This window comes from Coregonus lavaretus (genome assembly GCF_964263955.1).
Source record: "Coregonus lavaretus genome assembly, chromosome: 9".
Taxonomy (NCBI): Eukaryota; Metazoa; Chordata; class Actinopteri; order Salmoniformes; family Salmonidae; genus Coregonus; species Coregonus lavaretus.
This window is the reverse complement of record NC_139996.1, coordinates 7,107,968-7,128,001: the sequence shown is the minus strand read 5'-3', so window position 1 is coordinate 7,128,001 and position 20,034 is coordinate 7,107,968.

Genomic DNA, 20,034 nt, shown 5'->3' with positions numbered 1-20,034 from the left:
CACTGAAGCTTCGCCATTTGCTTGTACATGCAAGTTTGCCATTTATTTTATCTTAATTTCAATTATGTAAGTACAATTATTTACTGTATCGCAGTTGGATGATTTGATGCTGAAGTGTGGTGTTTTATTATGCAGATTCTAAGTAGGCTTGGCTAATATATTCTATATCTTTTATTGTAGCTACAATGTCAGTGGCCAACGATATAGCCTAATGTTTCTTTGTTTGTTTTATTAAATAGTCTATAGAATTGTTTTTATAGACTAGTGTGACTAGCGGAATTGATGCTGCGCCATGTTTTTGTTGCCAAAGGGAGGATGTTTTCATCACCTGCCACATGGGTCTGACACTTGGGGCATTGCCCAACGTCCGCATTCCCCATCATGTTGCGCAGATACAAATCCAGGGCTGAAGTATTCGGAATAACCAGGAGGTTAATATCTTAATCTATCAATACATGAACGTGAAGTCGTAATTAAAGCGTAAATAACTTGTGGATCCCTCTGCTATTTGATGCACGCAACTCCTCAGTGGATGACCTGATAAATTATCATCCTCAAACACACACTTTTCTACTCCGGTGAGAGATTTGCAGGAGAATGCCATGATTCCAGGAGAGGCCAAAGTATGGTTTTTTTTCTTTTTTTTTTCTTTCTTTTTTTCACCTTTATTTAACCAGGTAAGCCAGTTGAGAACAGGTTCTCATTTACAACTGCGACCTGGCCAAGATAAAGCAAAGTAGTGCAATAAAAACAACACAGAGTTACATATGGGGTAAAAAACATAAAGTCAAAAATACAACAGAAAATATATATACAGTGTGTGCAAATGTAGCAAGTTATGGAGGTAAGGCAATAAATAGGCTATAGTGCAGAATAATTACAATAGTATTAACACTGGAATGCTAGATGTGCAAGAGATTATGTGCAAATAGAGATACTGGGGTGCAAAAGAGCAAAATAAATAACAATATGGGGATGAGGTAGTTGGGTGGGCTAATTTCAGATGGGCTGTGTACAGGTGCAGTGATCGGTAAGGTGCTCTGACAACTGATGCTTAAAGTTATTGAGGGAGATAAGAGTCTCCAGCTTCAGAGATTTTTGCAATTCGTTCCAGTCATTGGCAGCAGAGAACTGGAAGGAATGGCGGCCAAAGGAGGTGTTGGCTTTGGGAATGACCAGTGAGATATACCTGCTGGAGCGCAGACTACGGGTGGGTGCTGCTATGGTGACCAATGAGCTAAGATAAGGCGGGGATTTGCCTAGCAGTGATTTATAGATGGCCTGGAGCCAGTGGGTTTGACGGCGAACATGTAGTGAGGACCAGCCAACAAGAGCGTACAGGTCACAGTGGTGGGTAGTGTATGGGGCTTTGGAGACAAAACGGATGGCACTGTGATAGACTACATCCAATTTGCTGAGTAGAGTGTTGGAGGCTATTTTGTAAATGACATCGCCGAAGTCAAGGATCGGTAGGATAGTCAGTTTTACGAGGGCATGTTTGGCAGCATGAGTGAAGGAGGCTTTGTTGCGAAATAGGAAGCCGATTCTAGATTTAACTTTGGATTGGAGATTCTTTATGTGAGTCTGGAAGTTGAGTTTACAGTCTAACCAGACACCTAGGTATTTGTAGTTGTCCACATACTCTAGGTCAGACCCGTCGAGAGTGGTGATTCTAGTCGGGTGGGCGGGTGCCAGCAGCGTTCGATTGAAAAGCATGCATTTAGTTTTACTAGTGTTTAAGAGCAGTTGGAGGCTACTGAAGGATTGTTGTATGGCATTGAAGCTCGTTTGGAGGTTTGTTAACGCAGTGTCCAATGAAGGGCCAGATGTATACAAAATGGTGTCGTCTGCGTAGAGGTGGATCTGAGAGTCACCAGCAGCAAGAGCGACATCATTGATATACACGGAGAAAAGTGTCGGCCCAAGAATTGAACCCTGTGGCACCCCCATAGAGACTGCCATAGGTCCAGACAACAGGCCCTCCGATTTGACACACTGAACTCTATCTGAGAAGTAGTTGGTGAACCAGGCGAGGCAGTCATTTGAGAAACCAAGGCTATTTAGTCTGCCAATAAGAATGCGGTGGTTGACAGAGTCGAAAGCCTTGGCCAGGTCGATGAAGACGGCTGCGCAGTACTGTCTATTATCAATCGCGGTTATAATATCGTTTAGGACCTTGAGCGTGGCTGAAGTGCACCCGTGACCAGCTCGGAAACCGGATTGCATAGCGGAGAAGGTACGGTGGTATTCGAAATGGTCGGTGATCTGTTTGTTAACTTGGCTTTCAAATACTTTCGAAAGGCAGGGCAGGATGGATATAGGTCTGTAGCAGTTTGGATCTAGAGTGTCACCCCCTTTGAAGAGGGGGATGACCGCGGCAGCTTTCCAATCTCTGGGGATCTCAGACGTTATGAAAGAGAGGTTGAACAGACTAGTAATAGGGGTTGCGACAATTTCGGCGGCTAGTTTTAGAAAGAAAGGGTCCAGATTGTCTAGCCCAGCTGATTTGTAGGGGTCCAGATTTTGCAGCGCTTTCAAAACATCAGCTGTCTGAATTTGTGTGAAGGAGAAGCGGGGGGGGCATGGGCAAGTTGCAGCAGAGGGTGCAGAGTTGGTGGCCGGGTTAGTGGTAGCCAGATGGAAAGCATGGCCAGCTGTAGCAAAATGCTTGTTGAAATTCTCGATTATTGTAGATTTATCGGTGGTGATAATGTTTCCTAGCCTCAGTGCAGTGGGCAGCTGGGAGGAAGTGCTCTTATTCTCCATGGACTACTTCTATAGGCTCTATAGTAATTGTTCCTTCAGGTGAACCTGAAGTGTCCAAAATGTATAGCAGCTTGCTAAAATTATGTCTGGCCATCCGTGCCTTTACGGCCTGGTATAGATTTTATTCAATGTCCACCCCGTTTTTACCGATTTTAAAGAAAATGTGCTGTGGTACTTGACTGCACCATGCTCTGTCACCAGGAGAGGGCCCTCTTTCTTAAACTCTTGTCACGCTAGTGAGCCGAGCTGTGCTGCATTGGCCTGTTTTTTTAAAAGCTAAAGGACTATGAGTCAGTTTGACTCGTTCCTCAGTCAACTCTAGTTCATCTCATCTGCTGCTTAAAAAGCTGTGAACTCAACGGTTCTCTTTTGCATCCATTGACTGATGCTTTGCCATGCCTCCTACAGAGAGTAGGAGTCTTGGCAGTTCTCCTGTGACAGACATCAGGGCATGTCTCTGTCTTGCCAGTGTCTGACAGTGCATATTTCCGCCAGCAAGTCTGGGTGAGTGTTTTAGGCTTGTGTGTTTGTGAGTGGGACTGGTAGTCAATGCCTCCAATATAGTACAAGCAGCATGAAGGAGATATGAAAACAATGTATCATATCCGAACCCATCAACCATTGCAGAAGATATTATAACTGAGTGTATAACTGAGTGTTGTACATCTCACTTGGATGACCCACCTTCTGTCTATTTCCTGACATCTCTCTCACACACACACACACACACACACTGGTGCCATTTGTGTTTACAAGTGTGTGTGTGTGTGTGTGTGTGTGTGTGTGTGTGTGTGTGTGTGTGTGTGTGATGGCAGGAAATAGACAGAGAAGGTGGGTCGTCCAAGTGAGATGTACAGTAGCCTAGTAGGGGTAGTACGAGCAGGAGGAAGGGGATGTGGTTACCACACATTTAGAGCACAACATTTTCTCTCCTTTCTCTTTTGCATCTCTTGGCAACAGGAGTTCAGTTGCTGAGGTGTGACATCGACACTCTGCAGGACCAGCCAGTGCATCTCTGAGAAGAAGATCATGTGGTAGTTCATTGTTAGGGATCCAATGCCAGAATATTGCAGGGGGGACAGTAATGACCACTATGGGACCACAGTAATTACCACAGTAAAAGTTCTGTCTGTCTTTAATAGAGCAAGTTTAAGTGTGTGTGTGTCTTCTGCCTCAAACACTCTCCCACAGCCGCTTATGGGCCTCCCCACCTAATAGCAGACTGGGAAAGCAAAACACTAACCAAACTGTGATCTGCATCTCCAAAACCAGACTTGACGTCTGTCTGCTCCCTACTCTATTACCCAGAGGGGAAGCTGTGGTCAGAATAACATGTTGTTTTTCTGTGGCTTGTTCTATTTGTACAACATGGTTCTGACTGGTGCATGTTTGATGTAACCGTGTAAGTGCACACCCATATACTCTGTGTGTGTGTGTGTGTGTGTGTGTGCATGAGCGAGAAGTACAGTACCTTCTCTTTGTGTGAATTGCTTGTAAAGGCCAGAGCAAACTGCTGTCACTCAACCTGTAAATCCCCCCCCCCCCCCCCCCCCCCCATGTTGGCCCGATTGCTCACTCAGATGTAAAATCTCAGGAAGGTACAGGAATTCACACATTTGAGATGCATGTTGTAAGATGTACGCAATAGCTATATGTCGTACTGACTCATACAATTACAATTACATCCGTGTCCGTAGCAACAGAATCTGGGGAATGTTATATCTTCAGATTAAGATTTTGGTAAAAACATTTTTCTAACGAATGTGTTCATACAGCCTTGTGTCAGTATCATGTTCCCCTGTGTAAATGTCAGTGGTGGAAAAAGTACCCAATTGTCATACTTGAGTAAAAGTAAAGATACCTTTTAATATAAAATGACTCAAGTAAAAGTAGAAGTCACCCAGTAAAATAGTACTTGAGTAAAAGTCAAAGTATCAAAAGTAAATGTAATTATAAAAATATATTTAAGTATCAAAAGTTAAGTAAAGGTATAAATCATTTCAAATTCCTTATATTAAGCAAACCAGACGGAACAATTTTCATGTTTTTTTTATTTACGGATAGCTAGGGGCACACTCCCAACACTCAGACATAATTTACATACGAAGCATTTGTGTTTAGTGAGTTCTCCAGATCAGAGGCAGTAGAGATGACCAGGGATGTTCTCTTGATAAGTGTGTGAATTGCATTCAAAATGTAATGAGTACTTTTGAGTGTCAGGGAAAATGTATGGAGTAAAAAGTAGAATAGTTTATTTAGGAATGTAGTGAAGTAAAAGTTGGCAAAAATATAAATAGTAAAGTAAAGTACAGATACACCAAAAAACTACTTAAGTAGTACTTTCAAGTATTTTTACTTAAGTACTTTACACCACTGGTAAATGTATAGCTGCTCCAGCTGTATAGCTGTGTTCTATAAGAGATACAATTAGCTATTATATAAGGGCCTCATTTCATAGAAGCAGGTGGCAGGGCATGCCATAGTGATTGTTACCAAGGGTGTGTCTGTCTGAAGTCTGGAGACCACTCAGGGGAAGTATTTATTTTATATTTACACTACCGGTCAAAAGTTTTAGAACACGTACTTACTTCCTTCTTAAAATTTACTTTTAAGAAGGCACACCTGTTAATTGAAATGCATTCCAGGTGACTACCTCATGAAGCTGGTTGAGAGAATGCCAAGCGTGTGCAATGCTCTCAAGGCAAAGGGTTGCTATTTGAAGAATCTCAAATATAAAATCTTTTTTTTTTTTGGTTACTACATGATTCCATATGTGTTATTTCATAGTTTTGATGTCTTCACTATTATTCTACAATGTAAAAATAAAGAAAATCCCTTGAATGAGTAGGTGTCCAAACTTTTGACTGGTACTGTGTATATATATATTTATTTTTTAACAGTACAAAACATACACATACAAACGACAATCGACAGACGTACATAAACATCCACAACATCACCCCTGCCCAGAAACACCTGCTTACACCCCCATCTCCAGCGCCCGCATCACTCTCCGCCACATGGCCTTAAACTGTACCATTTTGTTTCTCTCTGTCGCCCACGCACTTTCAACATTTAGATAATAAAGCATTTGACCCTTCCATTGTGTTAACGATGGAGGATTGGTTGATTTCTAGTTTAAGTATGCGTTTTTTCCAGATGATTGACAAGAAAAGTATCGTCCAACCAATCAGGTATCTCACTACACCCTCATATGCCATGTCTTGAAATATGCAGACAGATGGATTACAAATGTAATTTTACTTTTAATCCATTTGTAATTCTTCTGACGGGGGGGGGGGGGGGGGTTCTGAGAGATTGTCAGTTGGATATGCTCTCTGCAAGGTTTGGTATATCTTACCTATCATATGAGTATCATTTTCTGACTCAAATAGGATTCCCTCAAGATTGCTCTGATGTCCAAAAGATTGTTGAATAGAAAATGCCATTCAATATGGTCGAAAGCCTTTTCGGCGTCAACAGCCATTATTGATAAATCTATATCTTGTTTTTTTAGCATATTGTATTAAACTGAAACATGTTCTTGTATTTGTTTGTAAGTGTTTATTTTTAATTAACCCTGTTTGATATGTATCAAGTCTAGTAAGACTCTTGTCATTCTATTGCTTATGACCTTTGTTATTATTTTATTGTCACAATTTATTAAACTAATTGGTCTGTAATCAGCAGGGGACTCTAGATTTTCCTGGTTTTAATATCACTGAAATAACTGTTTGATACATGGAACTAGGAAGCATGGAATTGAGTGACATTTGTGTAAATAGGGACGCTACTTTGTCCCAGAATGTTAAATAGAATTCTAATGGAAAGTCGTCCATTCCTGGTGCTTTGCTCTGTGCTAATGTTTTAACAGTATCTAATATTTATATTTGGGTGATCTCTGTTTTTTTTGGTGATTTTATTTTTTGTCTGCTGATCATTGCTTCAGGGCTGTAGAGTCTAAGGCTGTAGGTTGTTTAATTCTGATTTTATATAGATTTTCGTAGAAGCTTTTAAAATGGACATTAATTGCGTTGTTGTTTTCTAATTAAAGCCTTTGTATCCTTATCTTTTGAAATTATAACTGGTTTGGGGTGTATTCATTTTGTGAGAGCTGCGAGATGTTTACCAGGTTTATTTGCCATTAAGTAGTATGCTTTATTTGAGTTTAACCTGTAGTTGTTGGCTCTCTTCAAAAGAAAAATATAATATTCCTGCTTAAATTCAGAATTTTTAATCTTCTTACCTTGTAAAGATTTTTGATCTTTTTCTAAAATAGGGATTTCTTTTTATTTCATTTTAATTTCTAACTCAGATTTAACTTTTGCAGAGTATGAGATTAGCATTCCCCAAATGTATGCCTTAAAAGCATCCCAAATTATATCGGGGGTCTGCTTTTCTCTGTCCTCAGTCTACTTTTGTAATAGTAAAGGTTTTCATTATTTTATTTACGTATTTAATACGTTTTGGGTCTGGAAGATGGCCTCTGTTCATTCTCCATATTCTGTCTCTAAGTGGATTTTCTGTTGTTGTAATTAAGCATGATACCGGAGAATGATCCAATATCACTGTCATGAATTTTTTAACCCAGTAAATTGTTGAGAGCATTTTTTTTAGAAAAAAAGTTGTCTTCTTGAATAGCTTTTCTTACTTTAAGAAACAAAGTAGTAGTCTTTTGTAGTTGGGAATAGTAAACTCCAGGTGTCCTGTAAATTATTTGTAGAGATGATATTTTTCAGCCTCTTTGGAGGTTCCTTGAAATTTGCCTTTTTTTGTTGCTACGTCTCAATCTTATCGAATGTATGATTTAGGTCGCCGGCTAAAATAATAGTTCCTTTCTGGATTTGATCTAATATAGCTTGAATTCTATCTAAAAACACCAGATTTTCCCCTGGTGGGATATACAATGAAATCAATGTGTATTTTTCACCATGTAAGGTACAATTTAACATGAGAAAACTGCCTTCTTGGTCCATATGCTGGGATATAAGGGAAAATTGTGTATTCTTATTTATCAGGATGCCTGCACCTCTGCTGTTACTACAGTAGGTGGCAGCATAGGCCTCTCCAACCCAGCTCCTCTTTAAATATTAAATTTCTCATTTTTTGAAATGTAGCTCTTGCAGGAAAACCACATCTGCTGACAATCTCTTTAAGTGTTCAAGAACCATATATATTTTTTCTTCATCATGGAGCCTATGCACATTCCATGTAATAAGTTGGATTTTGTTGGTCTTGTATAAAATCAAGTGAACCTTTTCTGTTCTGTCTATCATTGAAGAACCAAATAAAAACATTTTAGGAGACATATAAGGGTGGTGGACATTCCATGGAATGGGAGAGTCATAGTATGAATACATAGTTATTATATAATTACATATATAGAGCATGTGTGCTGAGCTGACATTTAACATAAAACACAGAAAAAACATAAAGCAAAGTACTTTGTTGTACTTTGTACTCAGGGGAAGTCTTATGTAACACCAGTGTTTATGTGACCTCAGTCTCGCCCTCAGTGGCAGGGTAAACATTATGGAAACTGATTGCACTGTTGATTATACAGTGAATGTTCATTGTAATTATGTGCATTTGATATGTAATTGATTTTGACAGATTAATGTAGATGCACGTGCAAAGTGCTTCTGTGAAACTGTGTGTGTGTGAGCGTGAGCGTTCGTGTGAAACAGAAAGTTCCCCTTGCTAGGTGCCAGATAATACAGCTGGTTTGTGTTTTAGACGGACAGAGAAATGGAGGGGTGGTCAGGATTTCTGGTAAAAGGCTAGGGTGGGGACTGTTTGGAATGTTTGTGGGACAGGAGACGTCCAAACAGGCATTCTACACGATGCTGCGGCAGCACGCAGCTCAGCTGGTCAGCGCACACACCGAGAGGGGGAGGAGAGGAGCAGCAAGTGCCCATGCAATGGACGTTGCCACTGGAGGTTGATAGGTTGTCACTGATGATTGACAGTTAGAGCAGAAGTGGCTGTACTCTAAGAGCTGGTGCCCCAGACACAGATTATTTTGAGATTTTCAATAGATTTTTAGTCCATGGGTATTTTTTAAATCTTTGTCTGAGAATCATCAGGTTTCAGGGATGGTTTCTGTCACATGTTAGTGGTGTGTGGAGGGGATGAGTGATGGTGGTGGTGATGGAGGCCGATCTGGGTGAGGGGTTATAGGTTTAAGGGTAGTTGTGACTCAGCTCCCACAGAGATGGAGAGATGAAAGGAGGAGAGGAAGGAGAGGGAGCGACTCAGCGTGTGGTCAGCTGACTCAAACCACAGGAACGACAGGGAGCATGTGCAGCTGGAGGGGTCTCTCTCTCTCTCTCTCTCTCTCTCTCTCTCTCTCTCTCTCCCTCTTTCTTTCTCTCTCCCTCTTTCTTTCTCTCTCTCTCTCTTTCTTTCTCTCTCTCCCTCTTTCTTTCTCTCTCTCTATCTCTCTCTCTCTCTCTCTCTCTCTCTCTCTCTCTCTCTCTCTCTCTCTCTCTCTCTCTCTCTCTCTCTCTCTCTCTCTCTCTCTCTCTCTCTCTCTCTCTCTCTCTCTCTCTCTCTCTCTCTCTCTCTCTCTCTCTCTCTCTCTCTCTCTCTGTGTGTGTGTGGTCTTTGACAGCCAGGGCTTCCGTTAGTTCTGTTTCCTGTCACATGATTGGAATGTTGGAGCAGGATTCCTGTCCTGTTAGTCACCACCTGGATACCATTACTTCCTCTTGCGTCTTCCCGGGAATTTTCCATTCTGTGTGGTCTGGACATGGTGAATGTCACAGGGGTTGTGGTGGGTGTGTGTGTGTACAATTGGATCTCAAGTATCCCTGATTTGAGTGATTTATCATTAATGAGGAGTCTGTCTCTTTCACCGAAACAATATTATTTTAAAATGTGTTTTTAAGTATTATTTTTAAAGAGGAGATGCAGCCAAGCTCTGAAGAGAAAAAGCAAACAATGCCACCATGTGGTGAACACTAGAGCTGCACTGTGGGTGTGTCGTATTCTGTTTCAAGTGTACAGGAAGTGATTCTAAAAGTGTGTTTTGTACAGTAGTGATTCTAAAAGAGTGTGTGTGTGTGAAATGGAGTGTGTCATAAAGCCTGTTGACTCACAGCATAAGAATGACTTAATCTGCTTCAGGTCTGGATGAGCAGTTCACAGCCTCACACTTACAATAAAGAGGAGAGGGAGAGAGGAAAGAGAGAGAGAGAGTTAAGAGGAGAGGAAGAGCGGCTGTAGCTGTACAGTCTCTCTGGAACCTACCGTTCATAGCATCTATTCCTCACTCTCTCTGTGGGCTTGTTTAGAGACAGACACGAGGGCTTAGAGAGCTACATAATGTTCCTATAGATGGGCTGGGTGGTCTCGTCTCCTTACAACCAAACAATAGAATGTTCCTATAGATGGGCCGGGTGGATGGACTCCTCTCCTTACAACCGAACAGCACAGCAACACAGGCAACATGGAGATGGCTCCTGGACGTCATGTGGCTCACAGGGGGAGTTTTCTAACAGGTTAGTGTGTCTTTGTGTACATGGTACATTTATATTCTAGAGTATAAATGCAACTGAAATTCACTGTTACAACAACTATGTTAAATTATGTTCAATGGCATTTAGATGGTGTAATCGGAAAAGTAACTCGTGTTTTCAGTAAGATTCAGAATTTATAGCGTATCCATTTATAATAACGGTTTGTCTTTAATTTTGTCATAGACGTGGTAACTGTTCATGTAGTAGTACATCTTTGAAAACATGTAGTGCATGCAGCAGTCAAACCACAAAGACTGTTTAATCGATATTCTCTGGCACGCGCTGATAAGCCTGCTAACAAACTGGGCGTATGAGGTTTCACGAACATCTGTCATGCACTGTACTTTAGACACCAGTATCCCCAAACACTCATAGACATCAATAGAATGATGTGCTGTGGTGTAAGGCAGTGTGAAGCTACTCCCTCCCGCCACACGTCTCACAGAAGCAAAGGCTTAGCCACAGAGAGACTGGCTGGAAGACATTACCCTCACAGAAGCTAAGGCTTAGCCACAGAGAGACTGCCTGGAAGACATTACCCTCACAGAAGCTAAGGCTTAGCCACAGAGAGACTGGCTGGAAGACATTACCCTCACAGAAGCTAAGGCTTAGCCACAGAGAGACTGGCTGGAAGACATTACCCTCACAGAAGCTAAGGCTTAGCCACAGAGAGACTGGCTGGAAGACATTACCCTCACAGAAGCTAAGGCTTACCCACAGAGAGACTGGCTGGAAGACATTACCCTCACAGAAGCTAAGGCTTAGCCACAGAGAGACTGGCTGGAAGACATTTCCCACTCAAGAGTAAACAATGATCTCATTCAGTTGTAACCTCATGCACGCACGTATGCATACACACACACACACACACACACACACACACACACACACACACACACACACACACACCCTATAAACATACAGATGGTGTGAGAGTTGTGTGACCCTATTAGGTGTCATGTTTTTAGCTGTGTGTTTGTGTGTGTTTGTGTGTGTGTGTGTGTGTTTCACTATCAGTCTACTTCTCTCTTGTATGAGAGTGTGTGTGTGTGTGTGTCTGTGCCTTTTTTGTGTGTAAGTTTCACTTTGACTCTGCTTAGCTTTCTCTTTCTCTTTCTCTGTCAGACCCAACTAGCCCATGTTAGTGCCGGGGGATCACACCTGGAGTTTGTCCTACATTGGCTGTGCATGTATATAGCTACGTCTCTTCCTCAGAGTGGCGAGCCTCATTCTGTCAGTTCTATCCTGTCTGTAGAGTCGGTCCCTCTGTCAGTTCTATCCTGTCTGTAGAGGCGGTCCCTCTGTCTGTATAGTCCCTGATCTGTATAGTCAGTCCCTCTGTCTGTACAGTCCCTGATCTGTATAGTCAGTCCCTCTGTCTGTACAGTCCCTGATCTGTATAGTCAGTCCCTCTGTCTGTATAGTCCCTGATCTGTAGGGTCAGTCCCTCTGTCTGTACAGTCCCTGATTTGTAGCCCGGGTGACAAAGGTTCAGCCTAATTAACTACAAACTGTCTCTTCTCTCAGTGTAAAGTGTAGCTTAACTGTAGCAACGCTGTCTAGTTAGAAGAGGACTCTCATCCATGCATTACTGTACTGGCGAGGACTCATGGCTGGCCCATACATCAAATACTGTACTAGGAAATGCACTTTGACCTTTTCCTCCATTATTTATGTGGGTATTTTGCATATTTTTGCATCTCATAATGTCAAGGGATCTCTATGTAGATGGCTAATATCTTCATTTATGGGCATTACAATCTGCTTTACGTGGTCTCAGACCATGTCCCCTTTTGAAGCTGTCTATTGAAATGAAAATCTACTGAGTGACAATCCATGTTATTATGAGTGATCCAGCACAATGATAGCCCAGTGAATGCTTTCTGCCTGTAGAATGGAGTGCGTCGTTGCCATGTTGCGCCCACCGCTCTGACGTCTCAGGTGAAGTGTTGACATTGATAGGAGAAAGCAAGGCGGAGCTGGTCGAAGGAGTACATTATAACATCCTGGTTTGAGGGATGATGGGAAGGGATGGGTTTCTCCTGTCTGGCCCACTGCCCAGACCCAGAGCCTTACTGGGTTCCTGGACTGAAATCCCCACTCAGTCATTTGAAAATAAACAACAGAACGGCAGCCCCTCCCTAGTGTTTGCTCTTCCAACAACACAGAACACACTCCCTGAAGTCTCTCACTGTGAGGCAGGATCCCTTAGGGAAGTAGCGCTGGGAAATTGTGCTGACATTTGTATGCATATTAAACGATAAGAGGACATGGAGTATTGCTTGAAATTATTATAAAGTAAAGCTTTTTGTGTCCGTTCTGGGAAAGTATAAGGAAGAGGTCGGGGGTTTTAGACAGACACATTTGAAAGGAATTTGGATAAGAGCTTGTTCTTAGCTTTTTTGACTAACTGCCATTAGAACGCTGATTGGAATCGGGATCCAGGTAGCGACCTTGTTAGTCCTAGCCAGGTTGGGATTGGAGCACATGTCGTGTCATGGAGCTTTTTTTGGGTGTACATCCAGAAAACAGAGTCAAGTAATTTACTCCTTAATCCCTCTTCAATCCCCTGTATTACATTTAAAGTAAAATGCTTACCCACGTTAGGAATTAAAGTGTGCGTGTGCATTTAAACAGGGAGTGTTACATTACATTTACATTTTAGTCATTTAGCAGACACTCTTATCCAGAGCGATTTACAAGAGCAATTAGGGTTAAGTGCCTTGCTTAAGGGCACATCAACAGATTTTTCACCTAGTCGGCTCGGGGATTAGAACCAGCGACCTTTCGGTTACTGGCACAACGCTCTTACCCACTAAGCTACCTGCCGTGTGTGTTGATGTAAGTACACTGTTGTATAATGTCCTAGTAGCCATAGCATGATGAATATCAGACCGCTTCTCTAGGGCGATTCCCCTGGAATACGCTTCTGTCAGCAGATTCACACTCTCCACGGGCTATAGCCTAGCTTGTGTTATTAAGGATAATTGCTGTGTGTGTTTACCCCAAGCGTGAACCGAAGGGAAATTAACTCGGATGTGAACCTGGAGAGGCACACCAAGCCACGTTAACTTCAACATGAACTATGGTAGAGCATACTGAGACAGCTCCCTGTCCTCCTCAGGCACAGGGGGATAACTCACTGTTTTATCCTCATCTTTAGGGGACGGTGCCACTTCTATTTATAATATCATACTGTACATGGCACTTGGCAGACTCTTTTGTCCAATGTGACTTACAGTATAGGAAATGCATACATTTTGAGTCTGTGTATGTGATCACTGTGGGAATTGAACCCACAACCTTGGTGTTTAGCACCATGCTCTTACCAACTGAGCCACTCAGGAGGACCACTCCTTAGACTGTATCAGGTTACGGACCAGGCGCCGGTTTCCAGGATATGTTAAATGACATAGGGGAGTGGGATGGGAGAACTACTGATGTGATGAGTAACAAATTGGTGACTCAAAACACATGTTGTTTTTCTGTGACAAACCCAGCAATCATCCTCTGAAGTGCCACTCTGCCACTCTCTCAGATTCCTGTCTGCCTTAGTCAGTCATTGCTTCTAGAAATATGATCCTTTAAGTGATGCAGAGACAACGCCCTTTCACACAAACACAATGGGTCACAGACAGGCCTACTCATGTGTTGTGATGTCTGTAGAAGATGGCAGAGTAATGAAGGTGTTCTTTCAGCTTGCCTTTCAGCTTTCGTCTTACATCGACATGTATTTTGTATTGCTTTAACTGTCTCTCTGCATGACAGTTTGAACTACTTTGCTTAGCTGAGGAGCTCTGACACGTACATAGAGCCTGTAGGGGACATATGGTGTGTGTGTGTGTGTGTGTGTGTGTGTGTGTGTGTGTGTGTGTGTGTGTGTGTGTGTGTGTGTGCGCGTGCGTGCAACATGATAAACTCACCCCTGTCAACTCGCCATGCCAAATGACACCGGTCGACACCCAGGGCTGTGTGTGTGGACCATCTGAGAGCAATATGACTCATAATCCCTGTAGGGTGGAATCGTCACTGTCCGAGAAAGACAGCCCACGCTCTCAACACAACCCTTATGTACATGCTTGCATTGAGACTCGTAGACTCAATATAACACACAACTCCTCTCTTTATTACAAAGCTCAGTCTGTTTTCTACTCCCTCTAACTCTCAGGCAGACACCCCCCAACCACCGCAAAGCTTCCTGCCCTGCTTCGCTGATGCTGCGACGGTACTGTACTGGACCCCTGTCCTCTTCAATGAAACTGTGCTCTCGAATGAATGTAGGAAATACTCCCAACTGTAATGCTAAATGTGCAAGCGTTCAGAATATCCATGTACTGGTCCTCACTCCTCTTGAAGTAAACTGTAACCTACCCTCGTGTGTATCCAGCAAATACTGCCCATTGTATTGCTAGAATGCAAGCTTGCAGAATTTCTCCATGATCCCCACCCTCCTTGTTTCCCTGTTCAGGTTTTCATCACTACCGTTTTGGTTTCTGAATAATACATGTGACCAGGCCACGCCCTCTGCTGTTCATTTTTAGAATGGGACATGACATGCAGACAGTGAAATGAGAGAAATGACAGTTTCTCTCTCTCTCCAACCCGTGACCAAGGTAACCTGTGATCTTCCTACTTTAGTAACAAGCCGGTCTCAGCCAGGCCATCGCATTGCTCTTTAATCCACAAATAGCCTACCACACCTACTGTCTGCAGACAGGGACCTCTTCTGGCAGAATGAAGACATTTTCAATGACTTCAGACACAGTAAAAATACACTGAATAACTCCCCCCAGAAGCTGGTTTCCTGTGGTGGTCTAGATGTTCCCTGTTCTAGCACCATATGAAATCAGTGTTCTGGGAGGCAGATTAGCAGCTCATGGAAACTGATCAAATCGTAATTTACACGTATATGATATATAATGATGTATGGTGTATATGGTAAGTACAACCGCATCAAGTGTTTTATTGCAATTTTGTAATGAAGTTATTACTGTTTTGAAGTTAAACTACCAGTGTGTCTTGATATCTATGTTTTTAGTTTGGCTACTTTCTGTATAACCTCTAAAGTTGTTATTAAAGTGAATGAATGATACCATCAGTGTGTATGACTCCTTTATTTATTTCTGTAGTCTGTTGTTATTTATTCCTGTACACTCTGTTGTTATTTATTCCTGTACTCTCTGTCGTTATTTATTCCTGAACTCTCTGTTGTTATTATTCCTGTACTCTCTGTTGTTATTTATTCCTGTACTCACTGTTGTTATTTATTCCTGTACTCTCTCTGTTGTTATTTATTCCTGTACTCTCTCTGTTGTTATTTATTCCTGTACACTCTGTTGTTATTTATTCCTGTACACTCTGTTGTTATTTATTCCTGTACACTCTGTTGTTATTTATTCCTTTAGTCGCTGTGTGTTGTTGACCATGAACTGATGCCGCAACACATTTATATGGCTTGTCTTTAACAGTGCCTCTTAAAATCAGATGAGTTTAACCATAAGCATGGCGATACATGTCATCTCTTGTGGTGACTCGACGGTGACTGCACACACACACGCAAGCTCACGCACACACACATGCCCGCACAGACACTCAGGGCCGTAACTACATATGAGGACACCGAGGTCCGGACCTCTGTAATCTTTTCGAATTTGAAAAAAAAAAAATTGTGGAACTTGGTCGGGGTCTCATCTTACTGTTGAGAGTTAGATTTGTCTGTGTTTTATATATATCTCCACACTATGAGGTTGGAATAATACTGTGAAATTGTGATAATGCCCTTTTAGTGTACGAGCTGTTGGTGGGATGGAGTTTTAGAAATTTTGTGAATAGACCAATAAGAAAGAGAGTTCCAAACCTCTCTGCCAATAACAGCTAGTCCTAGCAAAATTCTTTCTTGAGAAATTGCTCTTTGCTAAGAAGCTATTTTTGTTTCTTTTTGACCATTTTAATTGAAAACAATCACAATAAGGTACTTAATTGTTAGAGAAATGATTTGATATTGAGATAAAAACGGTTGCATTGGACTTTTAATAAAATCATTTTTCTGCTAACAGATCCCTCTGTACTTATTAAATTATCGTTTTTAATCCCGGTGCTAATGTGTAGTGGCTAATTGTATAGCTAATAATCTATGTGTTTGTAGATACAGTGTGGAAAAAAAGTATTTAGTCAGCCACCAATTGTGCAAGTTCTCCCACTTAAAAAGATGAGAGAGGCCTGTAATTTTCATCATAGGTACACGTCAACTATGACAGACAAATTGAGAAAAATAAATCCTGAAAATCACATTGTAGGATTTTTAATGAATTGATTTGCAAATGATGGTGGAAAATAAGTATTTGGTCACCTACAAACAAGCAAGATTTCTGGCTCTCACAGACCTGTAACTTCTTCTTTAAGAGGCTCCTCTGTCCTCCACTCGTTACCTGTATTAATGGCACCTGTTTGAACTTGTTATCAGTATAAAAGACACCTGTCCACAACCTCAAACAGTCACACTCCAAACTCCACTATGGCCAAGACCAAAGAGCTGTCAAAGGACACCAGAAACTAAATTGTAGATCTGCACCAGGCTGGGAAGACTGAATCTGCAATAGGTAAGCAGCTTGGTTTGAAGAAATCAACTGTGGGAGCAATTATTAGGAAATGGAAGACATACAAGACCACTAATAATCTCCCTCGATCTGGGGCTCCACGCAAGATCTCACCTCGTGGGGTCAAAATGATCACAAGAACGGTGAGCAAAAATCCCAGAACCACACGGGGGGACCTAGTGAATGACCTGCAGAGAGCTGGGACCAAAGTAACAAAGCCTACCATCAGTAACACACTACACCGCCAGGGACTCAAATCCTGCAGTGCCAGACGTGTCCCCCTGCTTAAGCCAGTACATGTCCAGGCCCGTCTGAAGTTTGCTAGAGTGCATTTGGATGATCCAGAAGAGGATTGGGAGAATGTCATATGGTCAGAAGAAACCAAAATATAACTTTTTGGTAAAAACTCAACTCGTCGTGTTTGGAGGACAAATCAATCAATTTTCAATCAATTTTATTTTATATAGCCCTTCTTACATCAGCTAATATCTCGAAGTGCTGTACAGAAACCCAGCCTAAAACCCCAAACAGCTAGTAATGCAGGTGTAGAAGCACGGTGGCTAGGAAAAACTCCCTAGAAAGGCGAAAACCTAGGAAGAAACCTAGAGAGGAACCAGGCTATGAGGGGTGGCCAGTCCTCTGGCTAGGCCACAAAGAATGCTGAGTTGCATCCAAAGAACACCATACCTACTGTGAAGCATGGGGGTGGAAACATCATGCTTTGGGGCTGTTTTTCTGCAAAGGGACCAGGACGACTGATCCGTGTAAAGGAAAGAATTAATGGGGCCATGTATCGTGAGATTTTGAGTGAAAACCTCCTTCCATCAGCAAGCGCATTGAAGATGAAACGTGGCTGGGTCTTTCAGCATGACAATGATCCCAAACACACCGCCCGGGCAACGAAGGAGTGGCTTCGTAAGAAGCATTTCAAGGTCCTGGAGTGGCCTAGCCAGTCTCCAGATCTCAACCCCATAGAAAATCTTTGGAGGGAGTTGAAAGTCTGTGTTGCCCAGCGACAGCCCCAAAACATCACTGCTCTAGAGGAGATCTGCATGGAGGAATGGGCCAAAATACCAGCAACAGTTTGTGAAAACCTTGTGAAGACTTACAGAAAACGTTTGACCTGTGTCATTGCCAACAAAGGGTATATAACAAAGTATTGAGAAACTTTTGTTATTGACCAAATACTTATTTTCCACCATAATTTGCAAATAAATTCATAAAAAATCCTACAATGTGATTTTCTGGATTTTTATTACTCATTTTGTCTGTCATAGTTGACGTGTACCTATGATTAAAATCACAGGCCTCTCTCGTCTTTTTAAGTGGGAGAACTTGCACAATTGGTGGCTGACTAAATACTTTTTTTCCCCACTGTAGACTGAGGTGAATATAGCAAGCAATGTGATAATGACTGGGGTCATTTTGGCTTGTTTTTGCTGTTCTCTAAATAGTATTTTAGCATTCACTAAAACTCAGACCCTGGTTACGGTCCTACACACACTTGCACTCACACACACACTGTCTTATCTGACATTATAAAGACACACACCCCTCGCTCTTCAATGTCGGACTCTATATTTCACCTGACAGACAGAGAGGCTGATTAAAGGGGGATGAATGGACGGACTCACTGAGCTGATGATGTACACACGAAGGAGATGATGATGTACACATGAAGGAGATGATGATGATGTACACACGAAGGAGATGATGATGATGTACACATAAAGGAGATGATGATGATGATGATGATGATGATGATCTACAAACGGAGATGATGATGTACACATAAAGGAGATGATGATGATGATGATGATGATGATGATGATGATCTACAAACGGAGATGATGATGTACACATAAAGGAGATGATGATGTACACATAAAGGAGATGATGATGTACACATAAAGGAGATGATGATGTACACACAAAGGACGGCCAGCAGAGTCCAAGGAGATGGTTTGACTGAGTGATAACGGAAACCTGGGCAGTGGACACGTATTCATAAAACCTCTCAGAGTAGAGGTGCTGATCTAGGATCAGTTGATCTTGCTGATCAGCACTCCTTCTCTGAGTTTCTTTATGAATGAAGGCCCAGACCTATAGGCCCACAGGTCAGGAAGTCGTTAAACTGCATGTTGTTATCAAAACACTTATTGTGACGTGTTCCCATGTTGTGGTACAACTACAATACGACAAGCGATATGAAAATGTTTACCAGAGGGCCAACATGTCCTTTCCTAATCTCCATTCTCAAATCTAGATGGGCCTAGCATTGATTGCTTGTCTGAGCCAATTATTCAGGCAGAAATGAATGCAAGAGCTATTCTCCAGGATTACATAATCAAAATACTTCACATTTCAGCATCCGCTGTTATTCTTTGTCTAATACTGAAGAGCCTCTGGTTACTGTAGGCCTACAACACTGTCTCTGAGAGTTTGTAGAATACATAATATGATTATTATTAAAGACAATGCCATGCTGAATAATATCAGATGAAACACTGACTGTGTCTGAAATGGCACCCTATTCACTATAGTCATAGGGTCTAATGTGTACTATGTAGGGAATAGGGTGTCATTTTGGCACACAACCACTCTCTGTCACATGCTGGCATTCTAATGTAATATTCATAAGAAAACATGTCTAGTCTGTTTTCAGGTATTTCAAATCTACATTTGTCTTTGTTCTTGGGAAGGATGAGTTCTTCTCTCCTCAACCCTAATCTATTCTAATGTCCTTGAATTAAAATGAGAAATACGGCCACCACAGTATTAACACGTACTGCGTGTTCTCTCTGTACCTCATAAATCTGACGTGTCCTTTTGTTTCATAAACGGCCTTGGGGTATGAATGATTACATTTTATTAGAAGACTTCTTTCTCTAAGGTCTTTCTGCTAGGCTTAAAGTAATGTCATGCAAACGGTTGGTCCTAAACGTGTTTCTATGTGATGATGGCCCTGTAATCATATTAAGTGATTTTATTAACATAATTCCCTTGACTTTGCCTCATACAGCCAATAGAATGGATCCTGTTTTTTCATAAACAACAATATTATGACCAAATGGGAGTAATGATGGGATTTTTTGAAAACTCGGTTGGCAACAACTCCAACATATTAAATGCAGCACTAGTATACGGTATTA